The 14,154-nt window shown below is 34.9% G+C and overlaps 1 long non-coding RNA gene across 2 annotated transcripts in view; it reads right to left on the bottom strand.

The window, feature by feature from the left end:
• LOC111090324 overlaps nucleotides 1–14,154 on the bottom strand; it is a 106,290-nt gene that overhangs the window by 46,296 nt on the left and 45,840 nt on the right. For both annotated transcript variants that reach the window (XR_005371103.1, XR_005371102.1), the window contains exon 3: nucleotides 5,992–6,198. This is a non-coding gene — a long non-coding RNA (uncharacterized LOC111090324). The remainder of the gene's footprint in view (nucleotides 1–5,991; nucleotides 6,199–14,154) is intronic.

The following is a 14,154-nucleotide window of genomic DNA, read 5'->3' as shown; positions in this document are numbered from 1 at the left end:
GTGTTCCCTTCACTTTGGCAGCATTTTAGTACAGGTGGAAAGATAAATATAAAATTATAAAATATATTCTGATGATAATAAGAAGGATGGAAGATTAAGTAACCGATTAATTTGGAGCCAATTTAGTTGGGCAAGATTTGATAGAAGAAATGGGATTTGAACTGAGTGGATATGGGGGTAATTTCACTGCAGGAGATATGGTGAGATCAAATTGGAAGAGTGTTCAGTGTAGGGTGAAGAGAATGTGCTTTATTCCAAAGCAAATAAAAATGGATAGTAGACTTCTGAGCAAGAGAAACAATTTTATACAAGTCATATTTAAGTAAGATTTAGTATGGCAGTCTTACGTTTAGTGAGTTGTGTCAAGGAGAGTTTATGAGCAAAGGAAATGCTATTGTAGCCATCCGGATGTCAAGGGATGAGGTATGGTGTGGAGTAGGCAATGGAATGGAGAAGGAAAATAGACTAAGGATGAAGAGGGATAGAGAATTCATGAATGGATGATGACAGGTAAATACATACACACATACATAGTTTTATTTTTTTTATTTTTTATTTTTTTATTTATGATAGTCACAGAGAGAGAGAGAGAGAGGCAGAGACACAGGCAGAGGGAGAAGCAGGCTCCATGCACCGGGAGCCCGACGTGGGATTCGATCCCGGGTCTCCAGGATCGCGCCCTGGGCCAAAGGCAGGCGCCAAACCGCTGCGCCACCCAGGGATCCCCATACATAGTTTTATATTAATTAAGGCAAACATAAAGATATCGTAAAAAATTAAACCCTTAAAATATAGTGGTTTAAAACAAGTAGGAGAACATTTTTGGTTTTATGTGAGTATGGTGGGCTTGCCAGGCTCTCTTGACTAATGAGAAGTAGTTTCCTTACTACTTCCCACTCTGCCTTCCTTTCCTTTATTTTCTGTGTCTGATTGTGTCTACTTTCTCTCCTTGGTGAGGGGTCTGAGGGGAGCGTGGCCAGGTCAAGAAATTTCCTTTTTAGTCAGTGAAGCAATGTCCCTCAACATATCTACATCAATCCATAAGTCCAAATGCTGTCACATGGCCATGCCTGGCTGCCAGGAAGCCCAAGCTTTGGCATCTTTGCACTTAGATGATCACTACCATTTTGCTTCTCTAAACCTTGATATCTCTATTGGTGAATCGGTGTTTATATATTTCCTAAGTTTGTCATAAGGAATATTTAAGATTATTTTATTTTATTTTATTTTATTTATTTTATTTTATTTTATTATTTTATTTTTATTTATTTTGGGGAAGAGAGCACAAATGCGAGTGGGGGGAGGGGCAGAAGATGCGAATCTCAAGGCTGACTCCCCTAAGAGTATGCAAGGCTTGATCCCAGGACTCAGGAGATCATGACCTAAACTGAAAGAGATGCCTAACCAACTGAGCCACCCAGGCAACCCTGAGATAATTATTTTAAAGATGATTATTAAAATTTTGAAATGTACAAATATATTATTACTGATGTTTTAACACACAGTGAGAGAAACAAAATATAAAGCAAAATATAAATTAGTGGAAACCAGGAAAAAGCAAAACTGCCTTTTGATCACTTTTTTAAATTTTAAGGATAATTTATTATCAGCTACCCGAAGCTATCACTACCCATTCATTTCCTAAGAATCAGTCTAACATGTTTAAGAAAAAGTAAGTGAAAAAAATTCTTCAATGCAGGATATTAGTTGTTTTAAAAGGTGTGGCTTTGAATTTTAGGGAGTGGTATTAATAATATTGAGTGCCTTTGATTCAAGTGTACTTTGCAAACATCCTGTAAAATGCAGTCTCTGCCCCAGGTTTGCCTCATTCACTTCTTTAAGTAAAGCTTTCTCAGGGGAGATAATGCAGTAGCAGTTAACATTAAAAAGCAACACTGAACAACTGTAGCAGAAAGGACATAAAAAAGGCATATCCATTTGAAATTCCAAAAAGGATTATGTAAGCATTTTATGTGCTTTTCCCATCTTTGTAGATCATTTAATTTTTAATGGCTACAAATTTTTTGCATCTTGGTATTTGAATTATAGATTCAGGTAATTAAATATATTCTGAAAATAAAATTTAGCAATTCCAAAATATTTATCTATTGGACTTAATGTGTGTGTTTGTATTGTGTGTGTGTGTGTTGTATGGTCAACCAATTTACTTATTTTTTGACAAGAATAAGGCATCATTAAAAATCATCTTTGCAAAACAAAATTATCTTTGCAGTTACCTGGGACAACACATTTGATTATATTCAAGGTGAATGTTTTTATTTATTTTTAATTCATCTCTTGTCTCTGTAGGAAAATAGTAATCTCTTTGATGGCAGGAAATAATCAAGTCATTGGTTTCTCTTTGTGTCAAGAAAATAAGAGGTGCTCCATAAAGCCTTCCTTTATTTTTAAAGTATTTAATAGTATAGAATGCATAGAAAACTGATATCTGAAGACATGCTTCAGATCTATTGGAAGTCAAGATATAGGGAACAAAACCCCATTAAGGCTAAACATTGATAAAAGCTGGAATATAAAATTAAACAAAAGCCACAGTGACAGGAGTTGATAGTAAAAGACATCAAAGGCAAGTAGACATAATTTATAAACAGTAAATTTATAAACATAGTAAAATTTTAAAGAAACAAAGAGTTGAGATGGCCTATAAGAAGCTGGCTGAACTTGTCTAACAATAACTGATAATGAGAAGCTTCAGGACTGTAAAGAGTATGTCAGCACATCAGGGTTTTGAAAAAGCTGGTGGCATGAAATCATCCCCAAGTTTCAAAGGAAAGATAAGTAAGGAAATTTATGGTTTTGAACAAATATTTGTTTATTAATTTTTTCCTTATTTTGAAGGCTGGTAATTAGTTGATGATATGTGTAATATTCCTATAAAATATACATCTTAATCATGAGGGAGGTTTTTCGTTTTATGAGTGTAAGGAGAAAGGTTTAAGTCTTAGGGTGACCCTGGTTCATATTTGGGCTTTTCCCCTTGTGCTGCCTGTATACTTCAGGCAAATTTGTTGTGTTTTGTTTTTATTTTTTTAATCTCAAAGTCTTGATTTTCCAGTGTTTGAAAAACAAATGATAATATCATTAGTTGTAAGTGAACTGACATATAAAGTATCTTACAATGTGCCTGGCATATAATAAGCTCTCATGATAAGGGAAAAAAGAAAGAACAATAGAGTAGTTGTGGAAAATGATAAAGCACTACTGCTTAGACCTGGTGATAAAACAAATGTTCATCAGTGTATTAAGTACATATTAAGTAGCTGTTCAGCACTGGATGAAGACATTCCCTCATTATTCATTCAGCAAATGTTCATTTAGGGCCTCCTTTCTGCTAGGCACTGGTGCTGCTAATAGAGCAGGGGAGTCCTCATTATTTAAGGAGATTCACAACCAGGTGGGGTGGAGGTTCAACTGTGAATACATAACACATGCCCTCGATGAGACGTCTAGCAGAATTCTCTTACCTCTGGTTCTGTATCAGGGTATACAGAATATATATATTCTGATATATCAGGGAAATTATTTTCAAGTGAATGAATGCTAGCCATGAAAAGGGATTACAACAACAACACAAAAGTCATAAATTTCTTTGAGGGCAGATACTTTGGTAGACTCAGGTGTTCTCTGTATGCCATAATGTCTTTGAAATGCATTACTCAGAGAAGTAACAACTACAAATAACTTTAGGTAAGTGCAATTGTAAGTTCAACAGTATACTTCACCCCAATTTTTAAGCAAATGCTTTTTCAGAACTTAAAATGCTACATATGGTAGGTCAGATGATAAATTTGGCCTATTTATACATTCTTGATTCTTAGCAATCAGAGGTTGATACAAATGGAAGCACTGCGGATGTTCTATAATTCATGATTTCTCTGGTGAGATTAACAGTATCTCAAGACTGACACTGGCATGGGATGGTAAAAGTTTTTCATTATTTTGTCATATTTTTGCATTATATATACATTTTAATTCTTCATTGAATGCTGCTAGTACTCTGCTAAATAGAAAGTCACAATGCTATCAGTGAACATGTGGTTTGACCTTATGTATTGTTGTCAGCTAGAAGTAGACATGTTACAAAGGTTATAAGAATAAATACCTATAAATATAGTTATAAGAGGTGGATTATGAAACACATATAATAAGTTAAAAATAAGAAACCAGAGATGCCAAAGATGCTAATAGTAATTAAAGTGGGAATATTATTTCAGACGGAATATTGGTATGCAAAATTTTATATACCTGGATTTGTGGGTTATGAAACAGGGACATGAATTTGGGTCCATGCTTCATGGTCAAAACACATATGGAAGAAGTGGAGTTACCAAATAATATATATATATATAGTTGATAAAGTTAAATACCACTTCTTATGGGAAAGCACACTTCCTGGCCCCAGAAATGAGGAAAAGTAGCTCCTGTGGCTTATCCCTGAACATTCAATGAGTTCTATTATCAGACAATAAAGATATACAAATATTTGTTATAGTTTCTTTCAAAAGAAGCTGAAAGTTCCATGTTAAAATACAAGTCAGTGTCAATACAAATATATGTATATGTAATTCAGTGAAAATCCTACAGAGTCAAGTAAACTGTGTGTAAGGAGTCTAGCTCTTCTTATAGAGGGAAAAATCTAGATTCACTAGCATGGAAGCCTATATATGATTCAGATCATTGTGTTTTTTTTTTTAAATGTATCCAGACTTTTTATAAGAACTAGACCTTGATTTTTTCAATATGATTTGGTGGACCATCGGTATAGAATCCCCCTTTAGACAAAGCTGAGATTCTCTGGGTCTGTCTCTTTTTGAATATGGCCATGACCTAAATCTTGGAGAAAGAGCAGAGAGATAGCCTGAAGTCCTTTCCCCACTTCAGAGTACTGGGAATTTCAAATGTCCTGACACAGGGCCACCAGGAGAGCAAAAGTGATGCCATATCACTTCTCTCCTCACGTATCTTGCTTTTTCACCCAACTGAATTTTCTCAAAGTAATTTTGCTTCTAAGTATTTTGTTAATTGTAGTATTAGGACTACTACTTGGAATAAGATGTGCACTTCATAGCATGGTTGTGAAAATGACGGTAAAATCATATATGCAGAGAACCAGTACAGAGTCCAGCACAGGAATTCCCATGTTTGTCTGCACTTTGGAATACTCAAGGAGTTTTGAAAAAGACTGAGGCTGCATTTCACTTACAGAGATGATGATTTAATTAGTTTGGGGTGTGGCCTGGGCTTTGGAAGTTTAGAAAGGTCTCTAAGTAATTCTTAAGTGCACAGGAATATGGGAATCACTGACCTAGCACCTAGTAAATGTCCCTCAGGTTACCTCTTCCTACTGGTATACTTTGATGAAGGCTGTGGTACTGTAGGCATCACAGGCTAATTTTAATTTCCCAGATGTGTATTCAATGTTACAGCAGATGCCATATAAAATGACAGTTTTGTATTTTTGTTTAAGGTGAAAACTTAAATTACAGCATACATTTTTTTTCAAAGTACCATAAAAATGTATTGTGCAATGTACACTACTAATCATATCTTTTTCTCCATGGGAGTAAAAAAAAAAAAAAAAAAAAAAAAGCAAATCATGAGTCCAGCAATTATGGGCAGTTCAAGAGCTGACTTTGCACAATGTCAACATGTTAAAAGATGTGCTGAGGCATTCAGTCATGATTTGCAAGTCAGCAAACAGTGATATAGCAGCTGCTTTCTAGGTGGAGACAACTGTAGCTCATTTTCACCCTCAGGGAATCTACGTGTTTAACTCATTTCCTGTTGTAAATGTGAAAATGTTCATTAGATTAAAAAAAGCATAGTCTCTTGCCATGAACATAAAGTTGATGAGAATTAACTGATTAAGAACATGAATGCACTGGTTTACCCTAAATAATCTATGGGGCTCAAGCAAGAATAGATTCAAAGGGGTTCAAATTCAAAGGCAATTTTAAGAAGTCTTCTTACCCAAATCCTCTCAATCTGTGGAGGAGGAATCCCTTTATCACAGGTATCTGCAACTTTTCCAGGGTCATACGAAGATCTAGTAGGAGAATACAAAGTTCATTTCTTCCATCTTCCAAACCATTAAACTCTTTTGATTATATGATGCTGACTTCCTGGAAAATGAGCTGCATGGGATGCCAAAGCTTAATATAGTTCAAATCGAGATTCCTTTAAATAGAGAAGAAAGTGAGCTCATTAAGATGGTGTCAAAGCAAAACTTGCCCTGACAAGGTTAAACAGGCAACAGAAACTTTATTCAAAGCAACTGCAAAGAGGAGAAAGAAGAGAACTAAGTCTGAGCTCAATTCTGCTGAAACTGAGGGTAGAGGGTAGGTGTGAATGGTGGGTGCGTCTGTGTGTGTTGGCTGAGAAGAACACAAGCCATGTGTGTTTGCTTCTGGGCCCTGCTCAAAAGAAAAGTAAATGTTCTCTGGTAGTTCTGCAACTCCAGAAAGTTCCCACCAGTTAGGCACCTACTCTCCCACAGAGACTAGAAAAGGGTACTGTCTTTCTTGATGTTTCCTTTCAAAGTAGTGACTCCTAGATCTTTGAGAAAGATATCCCTGGATTGTATAACTGGCAAAGAACATTTTAAAAGATTTAAACCTCAAAAGGACAAAGAAAGAATGGACAGAAGGTAACATAATTAGTTAATTAATTAAAATAAATTAAAACTTTTTTAAAAAAGAGGCTGAATAAAAAAAGAAAAAGAGGCTGAATTATACATTTAAGATCTAACATCTTTCCATTACCTTGACTCTTGAATAAAATATATTTGTTACTCCTGCTGAAATACAATGGGCAATTACAAATTTTCTTTTTTTTTTTTAATTATTTTTTTAAATTTTTATTTATTTATGATAGTCACACAGAGAGAGAGAGAGAGAGAGAGAGAATGGCAGAGACACAGGCAGAGGGAGAAGCAGGCTCCATGCACCGGGAGCTCGACGCGGGACTCGATCCCAGGTCTCCAGGATCGCGCCCTGGGCCAAAGGCAGGCACTAAACCGCTGCGCCACCCAGGGATCCCCAATTACAAATTTTCTAAGAGTAAATGTTCTAAGAAAAGGCAGATCAAGAACCAGAGTAAGGAAGAAGACTGTCTGAAGTTTAGTCAAGCCAAGACAAAAGTTGAAGACATTTTGTTCAGAAAAAAAATTCCCATTTTCATTCTAGGTGACATTTTGTATTTTTAACTCTATTTACCTCTATTTTATTTGATTTTCACATCAAATTATGAATTTGCAGGAAGAAAAATAGTACTTATTTGGTAGGTTAGAGTATTGAGGCACAAGGATATTAACAATCTTAGTAAGTCTCAAAATTGATAAATGGCAGAGGCAGAAGCACTGATGGCCACTCCAAACCCACTAACTAGAAGTTCTCACAGTAGCCAAAGATACTGTTGGTAATTTTAGGCATTTACTGTCGCTGGTATCTGAGTAAAATATGGCTTATTAGCATGCCAGGCAAATTGAATCCTAGCATTAGGTTGCCACAGTTGCTGAAAATGACCTCAAAAGTATTATCTAGATCTCATTTATCCAATATGGTAGTCACTAGCCATATGTTGCTACTGAGCATTTAAAAAGTAACTGGTCTGATTGAAATATGCTGTAAATATTTTATAGGTACTGGAATTTGAAGACTTAGTATGAAACAAAGAATATAAAATATATTATTAATGTTTCTTTTTTATTGAATCAATGTTAAAATGATAATGTTTTGGATATAGTGAGGCAAATTAATTATAACATTAAAATTAATTTTGCCAATTTCTTTTTGCATTTTTAATCTTCCTACTATAAAATTAAAAATTCCATATGTGGCTCATATTCTATTTATATTGGACAATGCTGATTTAGGAAATAAATATTTTAAAAATTAAGGTTTGTCATACACAATTGCTTAGAATTTGAATAACAAATTAAATGATCTTGTGACTATTTTGGAAGCTGTGGCACTGATAGTCCATTTAAATGAAAATAGCAATTTATGTTTGTACTTAAAGAAAAACTATGAAAAAAGTAAAGTTAGTTTGAAACCCTTGGGTATCTTGAAATCAATTTTTAGTGGAAGCACATTGATAAAATGATTCAAAAAATGTTACACATATAAAAGGAGAGTTCAGGAAAGGGTGGCAGGAAGATCTGATGTAGTTACACAAAGCCATATACCAAGGAAACATTATGTACACAAAGCAGCTGTGTAAGTGCCTCAGAACATTCATTCTTTAGTGCCAGATGTAAGCAAGGTTCTCTGTAAAATCATATGAGAGCTGCAAAGATGAGAAATACATAGTCCACACTACTCTAAAGTTTTAGATTCTTGTTTCACACATGTGATTTTAACCAAGATAGTGACAGAGACACCAAAGCATGTGCATGTTAAATAAATTACTACTTGATACATCAGTCATTTTAACATCTGTTAGACATGATACTCTTGTACCCGCATAAAAAATAAGTCTATAAAATTGACAATCTTGACTCTATCTTCAACTGACAATTGACTCCATCTTCAGCTGATGGCCAAAATGGAGTAAAATGAACCAAATTTATCATGTTACTTGAAGCAACAAGAATAATGGACAAATATATAAAACAACAGTTTTCAAGTCACTGTGCAGCAAGCAATGACAATGATTCTGGGAGATGTGAAGCCAAAGAAGTATGCTTTATGATGAGCTCAACTATGTTCCTTGAGAGAGTGCCCAGGCCATAAAGCTGGCAGTGCAATTTAAAGGACCCCTTCTATTCCCTGGAAAAAAAAGAAGTAGAGCTTAGAGTTCCACTTTACAATTCATTCTATGAGGTCCATAATAACCTGAATTCAAACACAGATAAAGGTGCTTTGGGAAGAGGAAGCTACAAAGCATATACATCATGGAAATAGATACAGAAACTCTAAACAGCAAATAGCACCCAACAACATATAAAAATGATAAGGTTTCATGAGCCAGTAGGATTTATCTCAGGAATGCAAGAGACTGGGTTAACATTTGTAAATCAATGTAATTTACTACACTGCCAAAATAGTGTAATATATCAGAAAGAGCATTTGACAAAATTCAACATTTATTTCTGATAAAACTCTCAGCAAACTAGGAATAGAAGTGAACTTTTTAAAATGATAGGGAATGCTTATGAAAACTATCAGCTATTATCATGGTTAACGTTGGAAGACTTAATGCTCTTCCCTTAAAATGAGTCATAAAACAAAGATATTTGTTCTGGCTACAAAATATTCTTTCACTACTATACCAGAGGTATTAGCCAGTAAAATAAAGCAGGAAAAAAATCAAAAAGGCATTCTCTGAAAAAGGACATTAAATTGACATTAAAGATGACGTGACCGTCCAAGTGGATAATTAAATGGAGTCTTTAAAACGGCGATCAGAACTAACAATCACAAGGTTTCAAGATAAAAAAAAAAAATCAACATACAAAATCAAAAGTACTTTTTGGGGTGCTTGGGTGGCCCAGTTAATTAAGCATTGGCACTTGGTTTCAGCTCAGGTCATGATCTCAGGGTTGTGAGTTGGAGCCTGTGTGGGGCTCTGTCCTATGTGAGGAGTCTGCTTGAAATTCTCTCCCTCTTCTTCCACCTCTGCCTTTATCATAGACCACCTGTGAAGTCTAAAACTATAAAAAACTTCTAAAGGAAACCGTAGGGGGGAAGAAACCAAGCCTTTCAGCAAAGTTGTTTTTTTAACACCAAAAGCACAATCCTATCAAAAAGCAAGTTAATATACTGGATTTCATCAAGTCTGAAACATTTCTGCTCTTCCAAAGATAGTGTTAAAGAGGATTAAAAAAGAAGCCAGAGTAGGTGAAAATAATTTAGAAATCATATATAAATTAAAGCACTTGTATCAGATTATCAGATTATGTAAATAATTCTTAGAAATCAATAATGACAAAAGAAACAACCTAATTAAAAATGAGCAAATTATTTGAATAGTCATTTCACCAAATAAGATATAGGGATGAGAAGCAAACTCAGGAAAAGATGCTCAACATCATTAGTTATTAAGAAAATATGAATTAAACCAGTAATGAGATATCATTATACATCTATTAGAATGACTAAAATTAAAATGATCTTACCAAGTTTTGCAGTGAGTGTGGAAGAGAATGAAAAAGGATAAAACCACTGCAGAATATAGTTTGACAGTTTCTTAAAGTTGAAATATACATCTATCATTTTGGTCTTACATATTTAACCAATATATATGAAAAACTTCTATCCATACAGAGACTTGTATGTGAATGTCCATGTCATCTTATTTATGACAGCCCCAAACTGAAAATAATCCAAATGTCCATCATTGTGTAATGGATTAAAAGAAAAACAAATGTGCTACATCATACAATGGAATACTACTTAGCAACAACAACAACAAAAGAATACACAAGTCATGGAGGCTGCAACATGGATGAATTAAATATAATCATGCTAGGTGAAATAAGTGAGATTTTTAAATTTTTTATTTATTTATTTTTTTAAAGATTTTATTTATTTATTCATGAGAGACACAGAGAGAGAGAGAGGGAGAGGTAGAGACACAGGCAGAGGCAGAAGCAGGCTCCATGCAGGGTGCCTGATGTGGGACTCGATCCCGAGTCTCCAGAATCATGCCCTGGACTAAAGGCAGTGCTAAACCACTGAGCAACAACCAAATCAGAAGTGAGATTTTTTTTAAAGGTTTTATTTATTAATGAGAGAGAGAGAGCATCCAAGCAGGACAGAGGCAGAAGCAGACTCCCCACTGAGCAGGAAGCCCAATATGGGGCTCCATCCCAGGACCCCAGGATCATGACCTGAGCCAAAGGTAGAGGCTTAACCTAGTGAGCCACCCAGGTGCCCAAGACTTTTTTAAAGTACGTTCTGTATGATTCCATTTATATGAAACAAATAAAAAAGGCAAACTAACCTATGATCATCATAAAGTAGGGTAAAAAGTTGCCTCGAGACAATGGTTGGGGGATTGGTAAAAAGAGAAAGGCATTACAAAGGGTCAAGAAAAAATATTTTGAGGTGATGGATACATTCATTATTTAGATTGCAATGATAGTATTATAGTTGTATAAAAATGTCAAAACTTATCAAATTATCCACTTTAAATATGTGCTATTTGTGTCAATTACAACTCAATAAAGCTTTTAAAAAATGAGAGAGTAAATGTTTGAGTGTGCAGTTGTGGGATCCAGATACAGTAGGGTGTCACAACACAATTATTGCACAATTTCCCAGAAATTTAATATCTCATAGACATCCAAATTTAATAGTATTTCTTAATAACAACATACATTGCAAATTGTGGAAAAAAAAAACATTGGATTTTAAAACACAATACATTCCATTGTTTTTATTTGGAAAAGGGCAAGAAATCTAATTTTACTGGATTTGAATTAATTGGGTCATAGTTCTCAATGGCTTTACATCTTTCTCAGCCTGTCATACTTGCCAAAAAACACAATAGTGTTAATAGCACAATGATTTAAATTTTCGCATAAAGCCGATATAGATGTTATAATGGGGGGAAATATTCATTTATTTCTGCAATTCACAATTCCATCTTTTATTTACACAGGAAAATATTATTGTGGGAACTAGCCCAAATGAAAAGTAATCCAGGTCATTAAAAGAATTGATTCAGAACTTCATAAAATTTGAAAACCTTAGCCATTAATTATTACGGATAATTTATGTACAAGTGAAGTCATAAAATATTTCTTCTGTTCAGATTGCCTTCTCAAATACCAAAACTAACCAGGTATTTTTTCTAGCTTTTGAATACTTATATTAGAAATCATACTCTCAAGGCAGCCATAATTAAACCTACTCCCTAATGACAATGTTATATTCCATAACTGTTTATGTTCCACTTTTCTGTGTTTGTGCAATCGTCTGCACAAACATATTCCATAGCTCTGAGCCCCTCCATTTTAATTATCCATTGACTGGTCTATCTTACCCATTTTACTTTTAATACCCTAAGAGAATGTAATGTGATATCTTCACATCATCCTAATCTAGGATCTACTATATGATGTTTGATAAAATGTTAAGTAAATTGATCAGTTTAGGGAGTATATCCCTGGTTTACAGAAAATCCTGACAAATCCTTTTTGTCTATATCCATCTTTTCCTAGTGTCTACTCTGTAAATCTATGTTATTAAGCTTACATAAAATGCTGGGGTTCTAAATGTTCCCAGCTGATCTATTCAAGTGATTTTAATCAATCTGTTGCAAAAATCATAATAGGAACTACAATTATGTCGTATACTATATGTTTGATAGTATCAAGATGAGGTACTACAAATTGCTTGAATAAATCAAATGAAAGAGCCATATGGAGTGTAGATTCTGATAGTAATTCAATCACTAAATTAGAGCGACACATTCATTCTAACCAATCTGATAAGACACCAAAATTGGTACATTTTATTCTCGTGCTTATTATACAGCCATGCCCAGATCGGGCTCAATAAATTCTACTTGGATTAAATTCTGTACAAGATGGGCACATTGCATTGCCTGTTCATTTAATTCAAACAAATGCTTACTGGACACTTTTTATTTGAAAATAATTTCCCAGTGGAGAGCTGTATAATTGGAGTGACTGGCTTTGGAGTGGGGCTGCAGGGGTTGCTCAGTTATCTGGCTATAAACATGCAGATTTAGGCACAGATCATTTTTCATCAACATTTTATTCCAAGTATTTCTTGAGTATTTACTTTGTGAAAATTCTGTTCTAGTTCTTGGAAATAAATGGCAAATGAAACCAAGCGCTATTCTTTTCTTTATGGAGTTTACAGATATCAATCAATAATATAAACCAGGGGAGAAAGTTCAGTTGTGACAAGTGCCTTAAACAAGAGGTAAGCCTACTAGAGGAGCCCATGATTGAGGCATTTGAACTATACAGGGAAGTTAGGAAAGGCTTCTCTGAAAAAGTGATAATTAAGCTGAGATTGGAAGAACAGAAATAGAAATTAACTAGGAAAAGAGGAAAGACATTACTCCAGGCAAAGGAAACAGAAGGCTTGCAGGTGTGTGGGGAGGAAGCCCTGTAGTAAGGATGACCAAACGAAGGCCAACACATCTGTAGAAATGTAGTAGAAGGAACCCCTGAGAAATAAATGAATAAGGCTTTCTTTTTATTGCAAAACAAGGCCAGCCTTTTAGTGTTGTTGAAGAATGGAGAATAGATTGGGTGGGATGAAGTGGAAGCACAGTCAGTTGTAAAGCCATTGTCATCAACCAGATGAGAGATGATTGAATGTCGAGCCAGCCTGGTGGTAGTAGAGGGGGAGAGAATGAATAGATTGGAAATAAATGTAAGAGTTCAAGTGCAATGAAGAGTGAATTGAATAAGATGGGGGTTTACAAAATTTTGGATTTGTACAACTAGATAAATGATGCTTTATAATTCACTGAGATGTGAAATGCTCAAAATGGCCAATGTTGTCTGAGTGATGTGAGGTGGAAGAGGATGGTGCATTCCTCTTTAGATGTATTGAGTTTGAGATGCCTTTTTGGATTAAAAATTGATGTCAACGACTGGATATGGAAGTCTGGAGCTCAAAGGAAAGTTAGAAAGAGTTATGAGTGTTCTTTATTTAAGTGATAAGACAGAGGTGTGGATGAGCTCATCCAAGAAGAAAATAAAGAATGAGTGAGATAAGATGAAGATGGAAATAAAAAAAAAAGTAATGTAAAATGAGAATCTGTGTGCATATATTCAGCAGATAGAAGAGAGAGACTCTATAACTTTCCCCTCAAACTGTGGTCAGTGTACCAGTGATGTTGCCAAGGAATTTTCAATCAAATATCACAGGAGGCCTGCATCTTAAGATATCTAGATGATATGAAGGTATATTAAAGTTTGGGAAGAACAACTCTTGCTGAATTCTTTTCTGAGAATTGTTCTGAACTGAAGGGAACTACTCTTCCTGGGGGTAGCTACCACTGAAAGTAAGGTCATAAAAACTGTTCTCTTTGCTTCAGTTCCGGACAGTGTTTTGGAGCCATCCCATATCCAGAGCTTCCGGTGGGATTGGCTGAGTTAGAATTTTCCCTCTGCCCAGTCTTGCCTTTTGTACTCCTTGTAAGAAT

Source organism: Canis lupus, chromosome 16 (genome assembly GCF_011100685.1).
Source record: "Canis lupus familiaris isolate Mischka breed German Shepherd chromosome 16, alternate assembly UU_Cfam_GSD_1.0, whole genome shotgun sequence".
NCBI classification, from domain to species: domain Eukaryota; kingdom Metazoa; phylum Chordata; class Mammalia; order Carnivora; family Canidae; genus Canis; species Canis lupus.
Note: the sequence above shows the minus strand (reverse complement) of the source record. Positions and strands in the feature narration are given on the sequence as shown.